The sequence below is a fragment of the Camelus dromedarius genome, chromosome 30, assembly GCF_036321535.1.
Source record: "Camelus dromedarius isolate mCamDro1 chromosome 30, mCamDro1.pat, whole genome shotgun sequence".
Lineage (NCBI taxonomy): Eukaryota > Metazoa > Chordata > Mammalia > Artiodactyla > Camelidae > Camelus > Camelus dromedarius.
Window position 1 is genome coordinate 16175776 of NC_087465.1, and position 24225 is coordinate 16200000.

The 24225-nt window shown below is 39.1% G+C and overlaps 1 protein-coding gene and 2 non-coding genes across 5 annotated transcripts in view; 1 reads left to right on the forward strand and 2 right to left on the reverse strand.

Moving 5' to 3' along the window:
• The window catches only part of ZFHX4 (zinc finger homeobox 4), a 175816-nt gene that overhangs the window by 65661 nt on the left and 85930 nt on the right, over positions 1-24225 (forward strand). The window lies entirely within an intron of this gene.
• On the reverse strand, positions 11058-11130 carry TRNAS-AGA (transfer RNA serine (anticodon AGA)). The gene has a single exon. It is a non-coding gene; the product is annotated as a tRNA-Ser (tRNA).
• On the reverse strand, positions 13927-13999 carry TRNAG-ACC (transfer RNA glycine (anticodon ACC)). The gene has a single exon. It is a non-coding gene; the product is annotated as a tRNA-Gly (tRNA).

The window sequence follows — 24225 nt, forward strand, 5'->3', positions numbered from 1 at the left end:
GTTACCTAAGCATTGTGTTGAATTGTAGATTCCATTTCCGTGTGGACGTCGGTAAGGTTCCCAGACCTGTGTATCTGCACTGACTTGTGCTCTGGCCTTTTCAGTACTCCACCAACTACTCCTACTGACTTACATTTTGTTAGGGGAATGTCTACGCTCCCACTCGCTGAACTCTGAAATTTTCTCTTTACTCCTATCCTGTGTTTCTATCAAACCAACTGCCAAACTTTGTAATTTCGTATTTAGCATCTTTTCTTATGTCTTTTCTTGTTTTTGTTTTGTTTTTTAATTTTATTATCTCAAACTTAGACCATAGTAAAACCTCCAAATCAGCCTTTCAACTTAACTGTTCCTTTTCCCTCCAGCCTACTTTACGCAATTGTTGCTACCATAATGAAAGTCTTAATCCACTTTTTCTTTCATGTAGGCATTTTTACTTAGAAATCTCAGTTCCTCTACTTCAACTCACGTAAAAGCTAAATTAATTTTTGTTGGTTGGAATTATTATCAGTTGTTGAATAATAAAATCAGAATACTTCACATCTCTATTGTGATGTAAAGTTGACAGATTGCTGTCTTCTGTTAGAGTCCAGGTAAGAAAAAAAAAAACCTAGTAAAATGAACAGTATTAGAGAAAGACTTTGTCTGGAATGACCTGGAAAATTCAAAAGATCCAGGCTTTCTTTAAAATTGATGCCATGTGTACTCAGTTCAGTTCTGGACCATCGTGTTCCATGACTATTCAGTTTAGACTCTTTACCATGTCTATGTGATGTGCCATTTTCTGTTACTTATGATTTTCTTGAATTTAATGGAAATATTTCACAAAGTGCTAGTTTGGAGTCTTCTGACCTCAATTGTCTAGCAAAAAATTGATCTTTTCTATGACTGATCTTACCCAGTTGATTCTCTTTCAACCTCTAGATGAGTAGAATTATGTTATGTAGGACCAAGGGACATGATCAAGATCAAAAACTCTTAAGTTTCCCTGGAAGAATGACATCTGTCAATCTTCATTAATTGAGGCTCATTTTTTTTCTTGGTGAGATGCTTTAGGTGGCATCCTGTGTCCAGAACATTAAGAGTTACTTGACTAGCTACCTACTCATTTATCAGAAAGAGAGTGGAAAGTCACCATTCTTTATGAATATGGTAGAACTTCCGAGACTAGTTGGTTCTTCAGCCAAAAGTTTTAGAATTAAGGGCAGAGAGAAGCTGATTTAAAATTGTTACAATGCCTGTAATACTGATAAATGAAATAAATGAAATACAGTGTGATGTAAATACATTATGCTATACAATTATTTTCCATTTTTACCAACTACATGTTGTTTATCTTATAGGTGTTTTGAGGATAGGCAAGTATTTATTGAGCTGAGTTAATTTCTAATTCAGTACAAATGAAATAATGTAAAGTTTTTGCTGTTTTTAAGATGTTTTGATAGATTGTTTAATTATATTGCAAAAGGTTGCTTGTACTAAAAATTATATATGCTTCCTCTACAGAGTCAGTAGCAAATGCGTTGTTTCTAAGCGATGCTGCATATCTGGAAGCTTGATAATCGCTGTTCATATTTTCTTACCAAACTGATAATGTGTTATTAATTCAGATTTTTAAAAAATAACCTTCTAAATCCCTATGTTTTGTCCTAGGTTTAAAGTTCTATGAGAACCAGACCACACATTCTTCTGCTCTTAGGCTGTGTTGTTTTCAGAGATGCTAACCTGTTAGTGATTAACCAAGATTAGGGGCTTGGATGCTTGTGGTTATCAGAGAGCTTTCCCTGAGGATGTCCGCAGTTCAAGGAAAATTTCTGCATGTATGTCGAGGAGGGGTTCTCTAACACCATATTGACTTTATGTAAAGACTCGTGTTTGTTTTGTGAGTGCTTAACAATGCTGTTGTATGATTGGAGCGAAAAATTTGACACCAGAGGGACATGGCCTGGACTTAAGATGCCAGACTGTGTTCTTTTCAACCTAAATGCAGTAAGAAGTAAATGTACCTTAGTGTACTCACAGTGAAAGAAGTCATATGCTGTCTCGTATCCTCAGAATCACTATGCAAAGGAGCAGGGTGTGTAGCTTGTATGAAAGAAATTCAGTTGCTTGCCACATTCACGCTTGTCTTTCTGCTTCCAAAATGCATCTTTATAATATCTCCTGCTTTTTAACTGCCTGCTCTATTTCCTAACTGTATTGTAACAGTCTGTGAGATGTTTTGATTTGTCTTGCTTTCCCATGACCCATAGTAATTAATAAGTCTTTCTCAAAAATAGAAATGAATGAATGAAAAAAAAATCAGTGGTGGAACTGAGGTTCAAACTCAGATCTGAATCTAAATAGAGCCTTTTCCCTCCTTTACTGTAAGGACTCATTGAAGCCTTTCTCAACTTTATTTTTAAAATAAATGATAAAAATAGCAAAATAATGCATAGCCTTTCAAGAGAGTGAATTACTTACTGTCACTTTTAAACCACTTTTCTCATACTTTTTTTATAACACTGAGGCAGGTGAGGCCAGGAGGTAAACAGTTGTATTGATTGGTAGGACTATGTGTTTATCTGCCCACATCACCCAGGTTTCTAGAGGAAGCTTTATGATGGGATTTCTTGTTTCCTCTTTGCAGTGCTTTTTGAGGCCCTTGGGACTCCAGCCGATATGTTCCTCCGACCCACATGCATTGGGGGCAGTGTGTTCACCCATCTGCTTATCTCTGTTCACTACCAGGTTAAGTCTTTCATTCCATCACCCATTGCTGAGAGGGCATCTCAGCCTAACTAATGTTTGTGCTAATATTTACAAAAAACTGACTTATATTTAGTTGTTTATATTTCTGTGAAAATCAAATGAGGTTTGGGGATAAGCTTAACCATGAATGGAAGTACATTAGACATAAAAGCCAAGAAAGAATAGAGTCAGATGGTGGCCTCCACTATCTCCCTTGGGTTTATACACTAGATGTCAGTAATTAATAAAGCCACCGGAATCCTTCTTGACACAGTGTTCTTGGCAATGGTTACCAGTTGGTTGAAGGGGCAGGCAAATTAAAACCTATTTGCCATCTATGTTTGTCTCTGGTATAGGTTCAGTTAATCCACAGCAAAACTATTTGCTTTCTTACCTCACTTTTAACAGAAGCTTTGAAACTAACTCTGAGGGAAAGATGTGGGAAAGAAGGTAAGATAAAACTGTGATTTGCTATCTGCTGTTAGGTAGACACTTCGGCCATAAATTTATATCTTTATTTTTGTTTGTTTGTTTATATATGATATTAAACATTTCATTCTGGTTACAGTCTTGACTTAGAAAAGAAAGTGTCGGTGTGTTTATGTCTCTAACCTGCTTGTCCAGTTCTGATGATGAGTATTTTGAGACCTGAGTTCATCAAGAGTGGCCCTGCCAAGTGATGGGTATCCAAAGGTGGTCGTGGACCACCCGTGTGCTGAGAACAGATTATTATTGCTAGAAAGAAACTAGCCCTTAAGGAAAAAAAATGCTCAAACTGGTTAAAGCATCCCTTGCAATCCTTTCTGGCCATTCGGAGTCAATTTGGGGAAAGTTCTACAAAGCTTAGCGTTTTGACATTGTTATTCATAATTTTCAATTACCTTAATGAAGACAAGAGAAAGAAAAATGTCAGCTCATTCATAAATATTTAATCGTATTTAGTATGACTCTAAATTATGGTTTTAAGAAAAGTTGGCAATGACTTGAAAGAGTGGAAAACACTGCGTATAGCAGTACATATATATTTCATCTTTTGCTGTTTAAAAATATGTGGTTCCAGACAACTTTGGCAGTAACAGTTTTTTACCTAATTTTAGCTGCAAACCTTAGGCAGCGTAATTTAAGAAGGTGAAGCCTCTACGGTAACATGTATAATGAGTTCTTCGTGTCCTAAACTGATGTGGTTGATCCGCCACCACTAGTGCTTCTGCATTTAGCATTGTCCTGGCCGCTTGGAAAGGCTTCTGGGTTTATTTTTGTTTTTGTGTTGTTTTACGAGGTGTGTGTGCATGCGCGTGAGTGCATATGTGCACACGTGTACATTCTTTGTAAAGATGGAGTTGCATACAGGGTCTGCAGTAGTTTCCGTTAAAAACGATGTCGGTCTTTCCTCCTGAATTGGTTTATAAACTACATGTGTGTCCCCAAATCAACAGCATAGAGTAACAGCACTCGGGGCCTTCTTTGGAATTAAGTTGGACCAGCAGTTTCTTTTATCTTTTATCGGGGGCTCCCAGAAATCTGTCTTTACTGATTTACATTTTGGACTATACCCTCTGCCTCTGGTGCAAGATGCAACTTCATGAAACCTCCCTGTCCATTTGCTTTAGTCACGCTACCAGGCACCCGTCCAATTAGATAACTCTGTGTTCCCTACCTCCATTAGCAATTCACTTACTTTTAAAAATATTTACATTACACTAGGAATACTTGTTTCAAAAACTAATAAGAAACAGACAGCCAAGAGAAAAAAAGTCAGATACAGTATTAATAATTTCAAAATGTGCTGCTTCTCTTTCTCTGTCGTGTCCTCCGTCTCTCCACCTATGTCTTTTGGCCCTTCCATCTCTCTTTCCGTCTCTTTGTCTTTCTTCCTTTGGTCTGTCTGATTTGTTTCCTGTTCCTCTTCATGTCTCTGGATCTTTTCAATTCTTTGTCCTAGTTACCCTGTTTCTGCCCTAGGACATTTTTTATTTAAAAAAATGTATAAAGAAATTTTTCTGTAAGTTGGTAGTTAAGGCTTTGAAATCACATGGACACGGTATTGATTCTTGGCTCTCTCTGCTCCTTGTATTTCTGAGTGTGATTGCTGTAAGGTCTAAAACAGACAGAGTGCTATATATACCATCATTGGTGCTGTAGGAAATGTGAACAGTTATTCTTAGGAATATATGTGTTTGTATTTCTTTACATACTTCCCTGATTATTTTATGATAAATTTCTAGGAGGAGAATTGCTTCTTTATACGGCATGCATTTTAAACACACATTGCCACATTGCCCTCCAGGTGGCTTGGGTCTATTAATATTGCACAAGCAATTTTGGAAAATGTTTATACCCTGGCCAGCATTGCAAATTATTAGTCTTTTAAATATTTCCTCATAATAAATGAAGATATTTATTATTATTTACTTCCATTAATGATGAGGTCAAACTTTATATTCTTTAACGAATTGTATGTTCATATTCTTTTTGCATGCTTTTTCACTGATGTGTTTGCTTTTTTTTCTTATTGATGTATTGGAACTCTTTATACATTAAGGATACTAGCCCTTTGTTATATGTGATGTAAATATTTTACCCAGCATTTCTGCCTGTTTGTAATTTAATTTAGGGATGTTTTTATGCAGGGGTGTTTTAATTGTTATGTATACAAATCATCAGTATTTTACCATTTCTACCTTTTTAGATGTAAGTGTTAAAAAATATTTTTCTTTCCCTGAGGAATCCATATTGCTTTCTTCTTTTTGCATCTTCAGTCAAGTCTCCATTACCATAGGTTATGTACAAAGACAGGATGCCATAAATAATATAAAATCTTGATGAAACATTATTATACTCAATATATGTTACAAAATGGACTACATGCAAGCATATTGATGAAAAGCTAAACCTAGTGTTTGTGAGCTTAATTGGCATCCTGTGGATGCTGTCTGAAAGCCTGAACATTCTATTAAGTAACAGAAAACAGTATAGAAATTGCTTGATGAAAAGTTTGTAGAAATAGTCTGTTATTTTTTGTTATTAGTCCTGCTTGCTTTTTAAGCATCAGAACAGACCCTCTGCACCTTTAGTCTGTCTTTGAGCAAGTGTCATTTGTTGCATAGGTAAACCAGATCCTACAGCAGCTGCCACGTGGTTCAGCTTAGCATTATCAATGATCTCGTCCCTGTGAGCTAGTACAACAGAGCTCAGTCTCTTCTCTCTGTCACTTGACCTCACGGTAGCAGCACAGCCTACAGAGGCCACACCCTAATATTTCCATCCATTTACTTCCTCCGTGTCCCATGGCGCTATTTTGATTAAGTTAGGCCACTGGAAGTGGCATCACGGTCAGATCCCTGGTGCAGGTTCACTCCGGGGTGGACGGCTGTCCCAATATTCAGTGATAGCCTTGTCTTTTGGGGGCCAACATGGAAGGACTTTGTCGTGTCATTTTCCTCTTTCTCTTATTTTATATGGCTTAATGAACAGAATGAAGATCCAAGAGAAATTACTTTTGTTCTTCATTTAAATCATAAATTACCATTTTATATTAAAGTGTCGTTTGTAGAGTGTCTCTCCTCCCACCCCCACTATTGAATACTTTCACTTTTCAAAATGCAAAGCATTACATGTCTTCACCTCTGCTCAACCCATGTTTTCATTAGCAAAAAATAGAAAGGGACTGGATTGGGGTTGGGATGGGTGAGTAGAAGCTCCTAGGTGGCAGAAGCAACAATGTAGCTTTTGTTGATTTTTAATGGAATTTCTAACTGTAGATACCTTGTAAGATACATTGTCCTAATTTGGGTTCATTTTAATTTCATACATGCATCTAACATCTATTACCATATTTTCAAACAGTCAAATTGCTCACATTCCAAACCGTCTCCTCTGTGCTGTCACCACCACCACCCTCTTGTTGCCGCATCATCTTCCTGTCAGTATCATTTTTGACTCCCAGGTTGCTCAGACCCAAATTTACCATTCAACTATAGCCACTGTATAGGTCCTTATGCACGCGTATTTCTGATTTTTTTTTTTTTTTTGCTCCATAAATGTGCTTTCTTGTTTCCTTTGTGAAAAGAAGCAGGGTATAAATTGCCAAATTTTTTTAAATGGTTATTATGTCTATTACATACCCCCAAATTAATATCATATTTTCCTCTGCATTTACTTAATTGACCACAGCTTGCCTTAGTTTTCCAATAATGATGAAGGAATTTACCATGAGATATCCATACTTAATCAATACACATTATGGCCAACTCTTAACTCAGGACCATGAATAGCTGTCAAGCAGGGGTTTCCAGGCAGTGAGTTATCCGTCCTGGAAACCTTATTAAATGACATTACACACCAGAGGCACCAGGCTGGGCATGAACGATACAGCAGTGTACACAACCACATCTGTTCTCCTAGTCTAAAGTAGAAGCCAGACCAAAAAAGAAACAAAACAAAACAGAACAAAACAAAAATCGTTGCAACGCAGTGCGGCAGGCACTCTTAAAGAGTGTTGTGCTGGGGGAGGTGGGGAGCTGGTGTCGGGGAGGAGAGTAAATGTGCAGATGTGAGACAGTGGAGGTCATCAGGGACCTGGAACTAGTTCACTGAGACTGGTCAGACACCATTTGAGAAGGCAGGTCTCTAGAGGTGGATTCAGCAGGACTTAGCACAGGGTTTTTTTCTGAGTGTGATTGGCAGTCATTGGAGGCTTTTAAGAAGAGGCAGGAGGGGGGACGCAGAGTGGGGCAGTGATGTGGTCAGGTTTGCATTCTGGAAGAGCACAGGAAAGTGTCAGCACAGAGCAACGTACCGCTGCACTGAAGTCCTGGCTCACTGCAAAAGAAGATCAGAGGTCTTTAAGCTCTTCCCAGGTTCTAAATCTGTCCTGCTTTCGTTTGCCCTTTACACCACCTGGTGACACTAGCGGGCCCATCGCAGTAGTCCCTGTTTTACAAATTGGACATGAATGGAGTGCCGCGGGGCTCTTTGACTAGCTTAGGGGCATGAATGGTTTGTACCCAAGTCTGTCTCACTCGACACCATGGCCTCTCTACACCCCTGGCCTCCTGCGCCCCAACCTCTCTCCCTTGTTTGTGGATGAGATCCATGGTTCAGAGAGGGCAGTGTTTTGCTGAAGCTCATGCAGATAGCTGAGCAGGGCTTGGGCAAGAACACAGAACTCCGGATTCACAGGGAAGGCACGATGCGTGTCTCCTTATCGGAACAGACAGGATGTGAGGAGCCCAGGTGAGAAGAGAGATCAAAGATCAGGTGCCAGGGGTAGAACATTGAGGTGCACAGCGGAGGGAATCCTGGAGCCCGAGCCACAGGTGACAGTGGACCAGTGACTTCTGACTGGTCACCAGAGAGGTCAGTTCATTTTAGATTCTGACCCAGATATTTCCATTCATGAAGTTTATTATCACAGTTAAGGGGCATAGTTTTCCTGTGGAACATCATTCATTCATTTAAAACAAATACATTCATCTCTTATTACGTGCCAGGAACTAGCTTGAGTGCTGAGGATGCAAAGGAGGGAACGCTGTCCCTTTTCTTCATGGAGCTTGGGTAGATGTACAAGTACATCAACAAGTAAATGACAGCACAATGTGCTGAGTGGGGAAACGGGTGTGAAAAATGCTCTCTGGGAGCACAGTGGACAGAGATGGTCACGGAGCCTTCAGGGGGGCTTGAGCCAGGCCACACTTAGTCTTAGTTGTATGAGGTGCATGAGAAATTACCAGGTAGAGTGGGGAAGATATTTCCAAATAGGAAAACATGGTGTGAGATACATAAATTAAGTTATAAATTAAAAAGAGAAGACAAATGAGATTTTTATTGTGCCTTAATATCAAGCATTGGGGCAATTATGTCCCTCTCATCTATAATTAGGCTTTTAGGTAAATGTCATTTTGAAGAGTTTTATCATTTTTATGACTTCTGAGCTCCACACAGAGTCTGGTATGGGGGAGGCCTGTGACACCTTTACTGGTTTTGTCTGTTAAACAACCACTTTTCCTAAACGTGAGCCATCCAGGCTTCAGTGTGACGTGCATCTGGGCGTGTATTTTGAGGATAAACTTAAAAAAATCAGTTTTTCAGTGGTACAGTGCTGATTTGTGAATTAAATACTCTCCACAGAATAAAATTATTTCAAAAGTGACTTTAACAAATCTCTGTTTTTACTTAGGTGTTTATATTTTGAAAATTAAAAAATCCAATTTTGGTGAAAATCTGAAATTCCCCTCAGACCTCAAATGTTCAAAATCATTTTCCTTTTTGTTTATCTGATTTGGTGTTTCCACCCACTGCAGATGTTATTCCTTTATTTTTAAGACAAATTACTGTATTTGAGAGAAATGTTGAATGAGGTAACACATGAACAAAAATCTGTTCCCCCATTTGCGGTGCTGCGTAATCCTCTCTTGGACTTCATACCTGCTCGTTTTGGTTACCGCTTACCTAGGTAGTTTGTTAACTGAAACCCCTCCCAGGTGGGGTGGGCTGACTCTCAGCTTTTCACTTTCCTGGCATATACTGCAGTGATCTGTGTGGTCCTGCTGGTGAAGTCTCGGTGATGAACCGTTAAAGAAAAGGTCTGCCCCCAAGCCACGGAGTTGGTTGATGGCCAGGCAGTAATCCTGTACAATTAACTATCAAAGATTTGAGCACTACATTATTGTTAGAGATGGAAGTGTAGCTGTTTGGAAAAGCAGAGATGATTGATCATCTGGCTAAGTTTGGGTTTGGAGATACATTTCAATAGTTAAATTCATTCTTAATGACATTTAGGTATTTCAAACTTTTGTCATCTTGAGCTCTAATTTTGTTCATTTTATTCAATTCCAAGGTAAAAATTAGAAGATTTTGTTTAATCTTTGCCAAAGATAGAAATGCTTCCTTTATAATATATGCTTCAAACCTCTCGTGGAATGAAATAGGATATGAATAAGCAAAATATTCTCCATGAGGATCGTTTGGAACTGTCATATTAGGTGGGGAAGTGACGTAAGTGATTATTTTTTAAGATCTGTTGTTCAAAGTTTTTATTTTTCAGCTACTTCTAGTGACAGAAACTATAAACATTCATTTTGTACCTTTTAAAATATCCTTTTGGCAATTCAAGCAATCACCCAGTCTACTGATAGGAATCTAAAGACCATATGTTTTTTTGACTGTGCTCTATAATGCATATTGAGTTTGTTACATAAGGAAGGATTGCTTTCTCATTTTGACTGGTTTTTATTGTTTCTCTTAAGAGCTTTTTTTAAATTTCTAAAGATGCACTTAACGTTCAGCACAATAGGTAGCTATGCATACTCAGAGATCAGTATCTCAGCACCTTACCCAGTGAAACAGTATGTCAAGACTCTAGCTTTTGAGTGGATACACATTCATTTATCCATCCTTTCATTAATATTCCATCATCACTGAACACTCACCATGTGCTGACAGCAGGTTTGGCACTAAGGATAAAGGGTCAAACAGACAGATACTTACTTGCCTTCATGGAGCTTACAGTTTGGAAGTGAAGTTAAACACTTTAAAATCACATATCTGATAAACTGAGATACACTCTGTGAAAGAGATGCGTAAACAAACGACTTTAATCCTCTATCCGGGAAGCTGGGGGAAGGTTTTCTGAATCAGAAAGGATCACAGGCAGTTCAAAGTCAGCCTGGATCTCAGTAGGGGACCTGGGTTGACTTCCTGGATTTTTGCAATATCGTCCCAGGGGTGTTTTGGAAATCCATGGAGATGATGTTGGTGATCACAGTAATAGATTTCTAAAGGCGTTTCCTAGGTGTGTCTCAGGTCGTGAGAGCTTCTGCTAGATTTCTGAGAGCTGACAGTCAGCTTTTCAGTGTCTTTTAGCTAATCTATTAGAACTGGTGTTACCACAGTATTTTTCTACCACTTTGAAAAATTATATCGCAAAGCTTCCTCATGAAATGTGAGTTGCAGGGGCAAGACACTTGTAAGCAGGTGCATTTGTGCTGGTGAATTCACAGTGATGCCACACATGGATGCAAGCACATGCCTCCTTCATCACACACGTGGCCATGCCTCAGCTTCTCCAAGATAAAATATGAATTATTTTATTTTCCATTCCTTTGATTTTAATCTCTTCTTTTACAGTTAGGTCATTATATTGATTTGTTTGATTTCTGTGTGTAATGTTAATGGTAATGTTATATGTGATTTTATTTCACTATAGTAAAGGGGACATTATAAAAAGAGAGCTTTGGATCTGAAGAGATGAAAACTGCTGTTTGATTTATTTTTTAAAATTTATTTATTTTTGTTGGTAGGGAGGTAATTAGGTTTATTTTTTTTAATGGAGATACTGGGGATTGAACCCAGGACCTTGTGCATTCTAGGCATGCCCTCTACCACTGGGCTATACCCTCCCCCGAAAACTACCATTTTAAATAATACATGTGTTTTTAAATATAAGCAAATTGCTTTAACATTCAGACTGAAAAATCACTTGATTCTCTAACTTCGGAATGTTTCATCAGTAAAGCCCCTCGATTCTTAAATGAGACTCGAAAGCAAATGGTCTCCTTTTTGACTGTTTTCTGGCCTGATTTTTAGAGTCATCTCTTTGACTTCATAGACAGAAAGATGCCAAGGGAAACATGTTACAATAGATCATTTGGGAATATTTGCCCTCAGCTGTCTTGCTTGGGCTATTTAGTACTAATTTCACTGGATAGAATAGTCTAAAATTGAAAGGTCATTTGGAGAAAAATTACTTACAAATAAAATCAAGATTTTTAGAATGCTTTCTTGAAGTGGGTCTCCTCCTCTGGAGGACAGCCAGTCGTTCAATGAAAACACATTGAGATGCTTTACAAGAGTACTTTGTTTTAATAGATACCATCCTGAATGAGTAAGACACCATCCCTCTAGTGCTACAAAGAAAGGATGACTAGTTTCTGGTCCAGAACACCCAATTACATTCTTAGTATTTATAGAGATAGCTTCTTGGAGATTATAGGAAGTCTGAAGTCAGGAGAAAAGAAGCAGCTTTACCAAGAGGACTGTAATTATGCCTGTATTAGACATAGGAACTTCTAGTTGCAAATAAATATATACATGGATAGATAGATAGATAGATAGATAGATAGATAGATAGATAGATAGATAGAAAGAATACAATTGAGATCACTAGGAATATAGGTAATAGTAAAAGTCCAGGAAGTCAGATTTGGGAAAAGAAATTAACATCTTTCTTGACTTTCCTGTTAACTTTTTGTGAACATCAAATGAGATGATATGTAAACAATATTTTGTAAGTTCCAAGTCTAAGGTGGTTTTTGTTCACAAGCTTTCAAATATCCATAATACTAGAATTAAGATGTGTTAACAAGAATTTATCAGGTGAAAGCTGGCAAGTTGGAAACATGTGATAAAACCAGATATATTCGTTTTTCTCAGGGATGCTATAATCATAAATTTTGAATGATCAATTTTTATGCTATTTATTTGTGGAGGCTCAGATAAATATAGACAGGCCAATTTACATTTACCCCCCGGTCTCATCTTTTCGTTGTCTTTTCCAAGAAAGTCTACAATCTTCTTCCAAGAGGCTGCCAGTTTGTAGTCCTCACTTGTACTGTGTCTAAAAATGTTTTCTCAAATAGCTGTAATTTTAAGCTTTCTACTCCTCCAACAGAATTAAAGTAGTTACCACTTCCAGATGAAGTCTATGTACCAATGAACATGAGGGAAGTGATGTTTGAAGGGCAAAGGGGTATTATTTTTTCTCTGGAAATAGTATCACACAAGATCTGTCCTTGAAAATTTTCTGCTTAAGAGGTGCTGGATCTGAGGGTTTCTCGTGGCCCTCCTTTCTGTGTCTCTGGCCTCCTTATTAAACCTTGTTTTGCCCATGGTTTTTGTCCCCTGCAGACATCCCAGTGGTAAGGATGAACAGCCCTTCTTGCTGCTTCCGCTTTGCTCTGTGCCACCTTCCCTTATCAGGGCCGGAGTGTTCCCCCTTTAACATAGGGGTCCTTCTGCCGCTCTGCTCTGTCTGGACCCACCTGTCACCACTAGTCACCTCCCAATCTATGGCTCAGAGTTTCCAGTGCCTGAGACGCTTCAGCCTCATGAGGACCTCAGATGGGAGAGGTAGCCGTAGGCAGAACTCTTAACATTTGATGAATAAACTCAATAATGTGATTTATCAGTACATACAATAATGGTTGTAAATAAGCCAGTTTCTAAGGAAACCCATGAATACCCTACTCGATTGTTATTGAGGAAACGAAGTCAAAAGAAAAACTCCAAATCTTCTTTGGTTCTATCTAAGAAATACGGCCTGTAAGCACTTTATACAAACTGCTGAAAACCTGTGTCCAAGTACAATTGATAAGGGTGATGATTATGCCTGTTGCAGACGCTCTGGTTTCAAAGTGATAATAGGGGGTGATTCCTCATTTAAACCTACATCTTAGCATATGGGTCCCGTTAATTTCTACATGTTTTTATTCCAGCAGCAGAACTTTATATTCATATGTTTCTATCATTTACTTCTCTCATTACGTGATTTGATGGCAATGTCTCAACAACAAAATGCAGGAAATAATGGGGCACGAAGAGTGCGTTAGGGGTTTTCTCTTAGTACTGGTCAGATCTTATAGATAAAGAGTTTAGGATTACGTATTTTCAGAAAGCGATATGGAGAAATGTAAAAGAGACAATGTTTGATAAGACATTTAAACAGTTTCTCAAAGGACATTGCCAACGCCACTGAGACTAATTCATCTGGGAAGGAGGTGACGGGGGAATAGTTAGTAACGTGTGTCCAGAAGTTGAGAGGTTTTGCTTGTTTATTTCTCTCTGCTGGTCAGTTCTCTAGTTCCGTAGACCAACGGGGTTTACTGTGAAATTAAGAAGAGGTTTTTCTCACATTGAGATCTTCTCAACTGTCAGTGGATAATGAAGCATTAGAACAAGCTTAGCAAGGAAAGCCATGAAATCTCTGTCCTTGTGGCTCTTTGAAATCTTGGATGATTTAAGCAAAGCCTTAATCTAATCAGAGGCTTGCGTATAAAAGAGATGCCATTTGCTGCCTTTTTTAAATTGCCCATGTCTATTCACGTATAGAGGTACAGATTGCTCCAAAAAGACCAATACTCTAAAAGTTGTTTTGGTGGAGGGGGGTGGGTAACTAGGTTTATTTATGTATTTTTCTGATGGAGGTGCTGGGGATCAAACCCAGAACCTCATGCATGGTAGGCACACACTCTACCACTGAGCTATACCCTCCTCCCTAAAAAGACCAACACTTTAATATCCAGCTCTGACCACATCCACTCCAGCTAGTCTTTTCAAAGGCAATGTCAGTTCGCCCCTATTTCTGACCGTTAGTTTCAGGGTGCTGCTCTTTTTTAACCTACTACCGGGATTATGAACTGTTTTTAGCTATATTATTAAAGCAAAAGTCGTTTCTTCCCCTGCTGTGACTTAAGCAGTATCTCGCTATTGTTCCAGCTTTCTGGAATTCTGCACAATAGGCTCCAGACCTAGGTTAATTAACAACTCTGTTAACACCTCCTTGCCCTCAAGTGGTTCAAACACAGCCTGCTGCGACACGATTTCTTAAAAGGTGAGGACTAATGCCCCAGCTTTCAGTCACCATCTCAGAGGCCAGTTTTCAATCTCGTAAAAAGTTTAAGTCGAGGAAGCTCAATGTAGAAAGTCACGAGCTGTCATAAAATGCTATTCCGGATACAGTTGGTTGGAATTGCCTGGGCGCTCGGTAACCTACAATACAAGTTAATAGTAATTCCACCTCATTTGGTTGTGTTTAAGGTGCTTGAGAGTTATGCTTAATAGACCATAAAAGTTATACCTTAAGACACTACTTAAATGCAATAACAAGTCCTTGTACAAAGCTCTCCCAGAAACTACAATTTTGAAAAATCATTATGAATGTTAACTAAACCTCACATTTTTCTGTATGAAGCCTTTTTGAGTATATAAAATTTTAGATGTGCCAAAATTCTTAAAATGAATGAATCGTAGACCATAGTTTGGTCTATGCCCTCTTTCTGGTAATTTGGGTGGTGAATATTAAAATGTAGTTTTACTCAAATATTAATATTTTATATGCAAAGGTTAATATGTCTTGAATGAAATGAAGTTGTCTTCTCTAATAAACAACCATAGAATATAATTCCAGCAGAAATCACCTCTAAGTGGCAGGGGACCAAAACCTGATGACAGTTTGATAGGTAACGTGATGTACGTGTTCTTGTATCATTACTAAATTTTCGTGGGGTTAAGAGGAATTAAAAGACCAGAACTTAGACTGCCGCAAAAAGGGGAACAGAACAGATTATTCGCTGTCTGTTCCATTGCCAGGCACAGTGCCGCTAGGTACTGCACACTTGTTACTTGATTTAATTTTCAAAACCACCTAATGAGGCCATTATTATAGTCCTCAATAAAAAAGAAGAGAAAACTGAGGCTTAGTGGTTAAATAATTTACTTAAGGTCATATTGCTATTAATTGAAGAAGCACACCCAAACTTTAATCTACCCCACTTCACAAATCCATGCTTTAGTCTATATCATAACAGATATATGGCCTGACCATCGTTAAAATGCTAAGAGAAATCAGGAGAATCTTTCTTATGGGTCCTGTATCCCTCAGTGATAGAAAAAACAGCTAGAACATAAGCTGTATTAAAACAAGTATACACAAACAGTATGGCACTTTGAAAAATGATTAATTACATAACAGTAGGACTGCTGCATTTTCTAGAAATCTTGTGGAACAAGTATTAAAAAAGACAGGATGAAAATTTATCATTTAGGTCAGTGGATGGCAAAGTTCTATTCAAATAATTGGGCTTTTGTTTAACTGGGCTTTTTTGGGTTTCAGTGTTTCTTTTCTCCAGCTTTCATGTGTTTGGCGGTGGAGACCTCTGAGCGCTTAATCAGATCAACCTTTTTGTGTGGCCATCATATGAGTTAACAAATTATTCAAAATTTACTATCACTTGGATATTTAAAGTGATGCATAGCATGGCATATAAGTGCAGTTTTAATTTTTATCTCGCATGTGACTTAACTATATGAACAGTCTTTTCTATGAGGAAATATCCAATTTCAGTTATTGCTTGAAAAGTAAAAACACTTCATTTCTGTGGCCCTGGGCTGTGGATAATATTGAATACCTAGCTTATCGGTGATCAATAAGAGATATCTCATGGGATTGGTAGACCTTACAAGGATTTCTAGATTTAAAATCATAATAGCAACTTTTCTAATTACTTTCCCCTTTTTTCTTTTCTGTACAGAATGGAGACTAGCAGGCAAAATAATGCTCAGAAGAATGTTTTGAGAGCAATTGATTTAAATATTGATCTATGGAAATATTTTCTAACAATTCTTTAAAAGTTCTTTTGGAATGTGCAAAAAGGTGTTTGTATTGCTTTCCAACTGCTAGTGAAAGGAACAATTTATTATCTCAGGAAAGTGGAATCTTTCCTTCCTCAAGAACGTGTTCTATTGGTCCAGCATAGTTTCGGGCACATGCCAGCTGTTTTATTAATGTGGTTTTCTTTCCCTTAACTAATATTCAGTTCCTCCCAGTCAAAACCCAGCAGAGACACTTCAGAGAATCAGAGTACCCTTGTTTCATTCTCTGTCTCTCATAAAGGGGTGTGTGTGTGTGTGTGTGTGAACACCATATAACCTGACATGGGCAGAGGAATCAGCACGTCCTAAGCTTGCGTCCTAGCTTTATTACCAAGTAGGTAACAGAAGGGTCTTAAGTTCATAGGAGCTCAGTTTCCTCAGCAGTAAAATGGAGACTGAATGAGGTGAAGTAAAAGCCCCGTACATCACCTTATATTTGTTCAGTGTAATTTAGCGCCAGCCCTTCCATTTTCTTACCTCTTGTATTAATAACATTTCTGGGTTGGGACAAATTCTTTAGGTTAGCCTTTTTATTTCCCTCAGTCTTGCCCTAATGACTGGGAAACAGCTTGGGTCCTCCTGGCCCCTGGCTTCTTCATTCCCAAACCTCATATGCTTTTTTTTTTTTTTTAATTGAAGTATAGTCAGTTTACAATGTTGTGTCAGTTTCTGGTGTTCAGCACAATGTTTGTTCGCCCAGAACTCATCTTTGCATGTTGCCAGGTAAAATTGCCATTCGTGGGTATCCAAGCCTTCTCAGAGACCTACTGCAAACAGACTGGGGAGAGAAAGAGAGGCCGCATTTATTAGATACCTGCACAGAGCTGTTTGTATGTGATTGCCTGACATAATCGTGTTAGACATATGTGAGAAAGATAACATTAGCCATATTTAGAAAAGAAATTGAGCCTTTAAGGGATTAACTTCTAAAAGACAGAGAGCTAGTGAGAGAGAGAGCAAAAGTGAAACTTTGCGCTGTCTATAAAACTTTGCTCTTCCAAAATACAATATTGCTGTTGAAAGAGAACTCCTTTTTTAAATGGAAGCACGTGGTTAGTCATCGGCCATGTTCTCTGGGCTCCGCATCTTGTAGAGATTGACTGAACATCCTGTCTGTGTGTAAACAAGTGCAACGAAAGGGAAAATACGTTAACACCGTAAAAGGGATTCAGATAAAATGCATTTTGGTTCAAAGGACGACAAGGATATTTCTGGTCGTTGCAGTCAAGAAAGTCTTTTTCATCGAGGTGACGTTTGAATTGGGCTTTCAATAGAGGTGGAATTTGGATGTGTAAACCTCGGAAATTGGAAAGGGTAAACCATGGGGAGAGCATGAACAGGGGCGCATAGATACGGGAGTCACTTGTAGGTATTTAATAAAAAGAGGTGAACAGTTTGGTTTTTCTGGCACCTGAGGGCAAGAAATGGAATCATCAGGAAAGGAATGTGAAACCGTGAATGATGCATTAAGGATCTGGGAATTTGATAAACACTAGGGTGACATTGATGGATTGTGACCACAGGATTGGCATAATATGATACAGGAATAATATTAGTGGTAATAAATAGTAACAATGCAGGTCATGATGCTAAGAATTCACCTGATGACTGTAGTCGAGCGAGCTCTTGGGATGATGACAGTAATTCCAGTGAGAAGCAAATGGCTTTGGGAGGGACAGCGGGAGCAGAGAGAAAGGTAGGGTTGAAGACAGTATTAGCACAGATAAATCCTTCCAACCTTTTAGATGCCCAGGACAGGGGAAAGGAAGGCATCTGAAATGGAAGGCATCTGAAATGACACCCACATTTCTGTTTTGTATCATAGTCAGAAACAGAGGGCACAGAGAGGGGACAGAGGCAGGTGCAAAAAGAAAAATGACGGACTCATGTATGGATTGTAGATTTGGAAGAAAAGGTGGAAATCCCATGAGGAGATGGATTTTGGTGGTTAGATGCGTGGTGTGGGTTTTGAGAGAAAGGTCACTGTTAAGAATTTTGATTTGTGAGTGATCTGCATCAAGGAGATGAAGTCACCTGTGAGAGAGAAGGAAGAGGTGGAGGAGAGATTTGCCGTTGAAAGAGAGAGCACGTGTGAAAACTCTAGGTTTATGTATTAAGGTAAAGGAAATGAGATGGCAAAACAGAAGCAACCAGAAGGATGGGAGCTTAGAGAGCTTTTCACTGAAGTCAAAAGTAGAAGGGATTTCAGGAAAGAGGAGGCGGCCAGCAGTGTCAGATACTGTGGGAAAACCCAGGGAGGAGGGCAGTGAGAATAATGTCTCCCCAAATCCTTGCTATCATACATGGAGAATGATCCTGTTTTCATATTGGTGATGTGATCGCATGTGCCTTGCATGATTTTCTCTGTCACTTTAGAATTTGAGAAGTTTTCCTTTGAATCCACTTTACTTGACTCCACTTTTGGAGTCAGAGGTTCTCTTGACTTCATTCTCTTGGCAAATGATCATGTGTATCAGTGTTTACTGACTATAAGTGAGCGGAGCAAACATCTGAAAAGTTGTTATTTAAGTAGCACCAACAAAGCTTAACATTTTACAAAGATCACAGTTTCTCCTGTCATCTTATTCAGTATTCTAGGATTGTTTGTTTGTTTTCAAACTACTTCTTAACAGTAGACCTATTTATGGAATCAAAACTGGAGTGAGAATCCTGTTGAGTGGGGGTTTTGGCCTCTTGCTACTGTCTCAGCTCTGTGAGCTGATGCTTATTCTCAAGGTTGATACTGGAGAAGCAAACATATATATATATATGATTTTAAAAAAATCACCATTCTACCAGGCAAATGGGAATTTCTAGCTTTTCACAACTCTCTTTAAAACTTCCTTGGACCTGAGTTCATGCAGGTTCTATTAAGAATATCATTGTTGTAAAGCAAATATATTTTGCTGTAAATAATCACCTCTATTTAGGCATCTCCCAGGTATCTCAAATGTAGGATGTCTGAAGTATAGCACATCCCTGTCTCCAACCCGCTCTCTATATGGCATCTCCCATCTCTGTTCATGGTAGCCTCCTCCATTCACTTGCTCAAGCTAGAAAGAAACCAGGAGTTATTTTTATTCTTTCTATTGTCCTCTGTATTCAGTCTTTCAGTCAAGAAGTTCCATCAAATCTTTTGTCTTGATTGACTCGTCAGTCTGTTGGGTACTTCTGCTCTCTTGCCTGCCACTAGTTGTGCCTCACAGTTATTCTTTCTAGCTATATTTTTTAGCACATTGCTACCTGCTGGGCATTATTCAGGTACTGGAGATCAAACAGTGAATGAGAAAGACTCATTCCATGCCTTCATGAAGCTTGCAGTGTGGTGGTGAAGACAGATACCGGTCAATCAATGATATTAATATTTAATTATTGATGGGATAAATGTTCCAAAGAAACACTACCAAGTACAATAGGTAGAGATATAAAGACAGATTTCTTAGGAAAAAGAAAAGTCTCTTAAGCCGAAAAGCTGTGACTTAGAGGATGAATGGGAGGAAGACAAAGTGGAGAAGGAGAGCACTGAAGGCTGAGGGAGTTCTGGAAGCGTAACCCTCAGAATAAACCTTTCTTGGAAGATCTGAAATCAGGATGGTTGGAGTAAAGTGAGCAAGTGAGGAAGATGAATGAACCAACGCTACAATTGAGTTGAAGCCATGTCGTGCAGGGCCCTTGAGTGTGAGGACGATGTACTTCATCTTCAAAGCTGAAATATTTTTAAAGTGAAGGGGCAATTGGCATTAAACCAGAAATGATCTGGGAAGGCCTGGCCATATGGTCATCCTAGAGTCATGTTCATGATTTTAGGTTTTATCCTAAGAGAAAAGGAAAACCATTGAAGGGTATTAACTAGGGGTGTGAATTTATCAGGTTATCTTCTCAAATAGGATTTTCTTCCATCACCCCTACCCTGTCTGCCTACTTTGTCCTGTTTTCTTTTCTTTCAGAGGCCCTATCATTACCTGAATTTATATATTTATTTGTTTGTTGTATTTCTTCTTTTGCTTCTTGGCTTTAGGCTCTGTGAGGGCAGGGGCTTTGTTTTATTCACTGCTGCAGTTCGAGCACCTAGAACAGTGCATGGCATGTAACAGCTGTTTTCTCAATTGTTAAATGAGTAAATCAGAGTCCAAGTGCTCTTTCAAGACACTGTGGTTACTGCCTGAACTGAACTGAAGGAGTAAGAGTTGTTGGCGTGAGACGTGGTGACAGGTAGAAGAGCTGATAGATGGAGAACTAGTTAGGAGATGTGCTTAGGATGGAGTGATCATTGAGATGTAGTTGGTAAGGAAGAAGCAGCACTAAAGGTGACTTCCAGACTTCTGGAATGAGCCACTGGGTGAATTTGAAATGCCACCAATGGAAATTCTTGGGGAAGGATATGGTCTAATGGTGAAGACTGCAGGGTTCAGCCTGACTGCCTCTCTCTGGCACTATGACCTTGGGCAAATTGGTTCATTTCTGCATGCCTCAATTCCCACATCTGTACAAAGGGGGCTAAGACTAGTTCCCACTCTGGAGGCCATACTGTGGGGACTGAATAAGAGAACGTACGTAAGGCATTTAGAATAGCGTTTAGTACATAAGAAAGTACTCAGTGGAAGTTAGTGTGGGAAAGAACAGAGGACAAGTGCCAAGGGGCATCAGCTCAGTGTTCTGGGTGTTGAGGTTTGGTTGCTGTGAGACGTCCAAGTGGATGTGCCAAGGTGGCGCCTGTAGGAAGTGAACTTAGATCTCAGAAGAAAGGCCCACGTCAGAGAGAGAAACCTGGGAGTCACCTGAATGCAAGGCCCACACTCGGGGGACACACACCCATGATGGGGGGCAAGGGGGACGGAGAGAGAGAGTCAGAAGAATGAGGGCAAAAACCAGCCAGCCACATGGGCGCCTCCCTTCATGCCCTGGCCACACCACCAGGGGGCCCTTCCAACCTGCTGGGGCCTCTGAGGCCTTTCTGAGCATGAAGACTAAGCCCGTCTCGCTCCCACTGCACGTCTCTCAGTGCTGCCCAGGCCTTCCAGTTCTGAGCCCAGCCTCAGGCCTTCTCCATAAGAGCAGCAGACAGGCCACTCTCTGTTCCCTTCAGGCGTGACACATGCTGTTCCATCTGCCCTGGCTGCCCTTCCAGCGGCGGTCCCCAGGGCTCATTGTGGTGGACCCAATGGAGGTGCCTGGCAGCTCCTCCTGCGGACTCTCCGCGTTTTCCCCAGGGAGACACCTTCTCACCCCAGGCTGTATCTGTTCATTTTGTGTCTCTCAGGCCACGAGCTCCCTGAGGGAATCCCGTACCCCCTCGGGGCCTTAGTGCCTTGTCCCATGCTCGCCACAGTGCGCACATCAGATGTTTGTGGAATTAAAACACGGCTCAAAAGTGGATCCCACTAACTTCTCAAACTCCATAGAACCATTTCACACTCACTCAGACAATCCAGAAGAAGTTTATCGTAAGGAAGATCCAAATTCAGAAATACTGTATCCAGACTGTATTCATATATAGTCACCACAAATTCGGGTCAAACTAAGGGGTGGGCTGAATTGGCTCCCAGAGTGAGTCGATGATTTTAGATGTCACAGAATTATTAAAATCTGCAAATTATATACATCTGTAAATAGTAAATTTTTTGTATCATCCTATTTAGCAACTGGATTCAGTTCTGAGTTTAAGATTTACCTATTATATGTAGCTTCATTTACATGGACTCAATTCTTAAGTGCATGCTTAACTCTTGCACCTGGACAGGTGTTTTGTAGGTGAGAAGCAGTCCTTCTCCTCTTGGTATCTTCGGGGGTGATATAAAAACCATAGGGGACTGAAGCCTTCACATTCTGTAGCTGTTTAACCCAGGAAGATGAGTTTCACCTTAATATTTGGCTTTGAAATGATCTATGTGGGGCTATTACTTCACTGCTTTTTAGAAAACTTGGATTTAAAAAAAAAACTGAGTGGCTCCATTTGGTTACCTAATTTATTTCATCTAGACCTCTAAATTTATATCCTTTGCTCCAGGTTAGAAATGACATTTAGAACTTCTATTGAGGACTTAGAGGAAAATTATACCCCTTTTTTTCAGGCGCATCGTTTTGGGCTTAATAAGTAGAAAAGCATAATGGTAAAAAAAAAAGATAGTTTTATCTGTGAGACATGACAGCATCAGCTCTTCAGCCAAACCAGGAATTTTCCTATCCCTTCCAAAGCGACCCATTTTTGGACCTGAATGAATGAAAACACTGGTTGTTTGGCTTTCCCTACCCTGGAGTCTGGTCCAAATTCTGGGCTCAGAAGTTTCTCATCTGAGAATCATCAGATAATGATGAGTCATTATCATTACAGTGATGAGCGCTATTATGGCATTCAGGGCCCCGAGTCTGAAACGGCAGGTATTTGGTGTAACGCGTTTGTTATTGTGAATCATGGTGGGTGACGATGAGATTACTGGGCGAAAAATATTTTGAAGTGGTATCATATGTTCATCAGGAAGAAATGGGTGATTCTGGTAATTGAATTTGCCCAGGTTTGTAAATCTTTTCCCATCCATTTCATTCAGATTTAAAAATAGATGTTATTAAGTTCCATGACTAATTCTAGCCATATTGGCGGATAGAAATCTATCTGTCGTGATTCAGGTTTACTCTATTTTATATCTCTGAGACAATTCTTCAACTTCATTCTCACTTCTGAATCTTAAATAAACTGTTTTGCTTTTGCTATTTTGCCATGAAGTGGAAGAATGAGAAATTATGTATAATCTTTCCAAGGGACACATACAAAAAATATACTGTAAGTTGTAAGGGAAATTCTTCAAAGCAAATGATCTCAAAATAGTGTGCTTTCTCATAAATACCAGAATTTCAACTCATGATTTTTTTAAAAGAAATACGATTTTCCTGACTTTTACATACTTAATTATATATATATATATTTATAAAACATATTCAGGTCTGTGTAGTATTTTAGAACTTTGAAAATTTTTTTACAAAACAATCAATTCTAAAAGATCTGTAGTGGGCTGAGTACTTGATCCAAATAGCTAAAAACTTATTTTAGTGTTATATTAAGCATACTAACAAATTACCTAAAAACTTCTACTTTTTTACATCTGCAAAAGATTATCAGTGACAGTGGCAGCCGATTTCATCCAGAAATAATAAAAACATTTGCCTGATTGAAAAGATATCAGGCAAAACTGGATGTTTCCAGCCAGAGTTCTGTATTATGGGGAGATAGGAAATAATCTTAATATTGATGAGCACTGCCTAGAAGGCAAAGTCCCAGGCTGTGAGAATATGAATAGGTGTGTTGAATAGATAAGGATGTGAAAAATGTGAGGATATTTATATTTAAATGCAAAAATCCATGCAAGAATCCAGCTGCTTGATAACTTACTAGATGAATTTGCTATTAATATTCTTCCCTAAACCACTAATGAGAAATGCTTTTTTTTTCTTTTTTTTTTTTTTTTAAGATTTAAGATTGTGTAAATGCTTTGTACCAAAAACTGATGGAAGTAATTGGTAAACTACTTAATCAAGTCCCACTTGGAAGCGAATGGGAGCTGTAGGGTAGAAAATGTAGTCTGGGTAAGTAACCCAACAAGTCAGCAGAGTTCTCTTTACAGAAAGAAACAAAGATAGCAGTAATTAATGACCCTGACTCTGTGCCAAAAAAGCTTTCTTCTGACAACTCCAACTTAATTAAAACTTAAGACATTTCAATGGCCTCTGAAAGCCCCTGATGGGGTGAGCTCTTGCAGACTCGTGAGAAAATTTTGTGAATTAAAGGAAAAGATGTGTGTTACCACTAGTGCCATGACTCTAATCCCTGACAGTCAAAGAATCTATTTAGCCCAAGCGTTTTCTTTTAACTGGCTCACACCTGCAGGCTTCCTGGCACTTCCTCTGCACCAGAGAAGGCAGTTTTTGTGTTTTACGGAAGATCAGATAATAGGAGCCTTGCTGTTCCTTTTGTTTTTGTGCATTGTTCATTAGCCTGTGAGTGTTGCGGGCACACTTGATATGCTTGGCTTGATCCGGAGTAGAGCATCGCCTGAAAGCTTTAGGTGGTGCAAC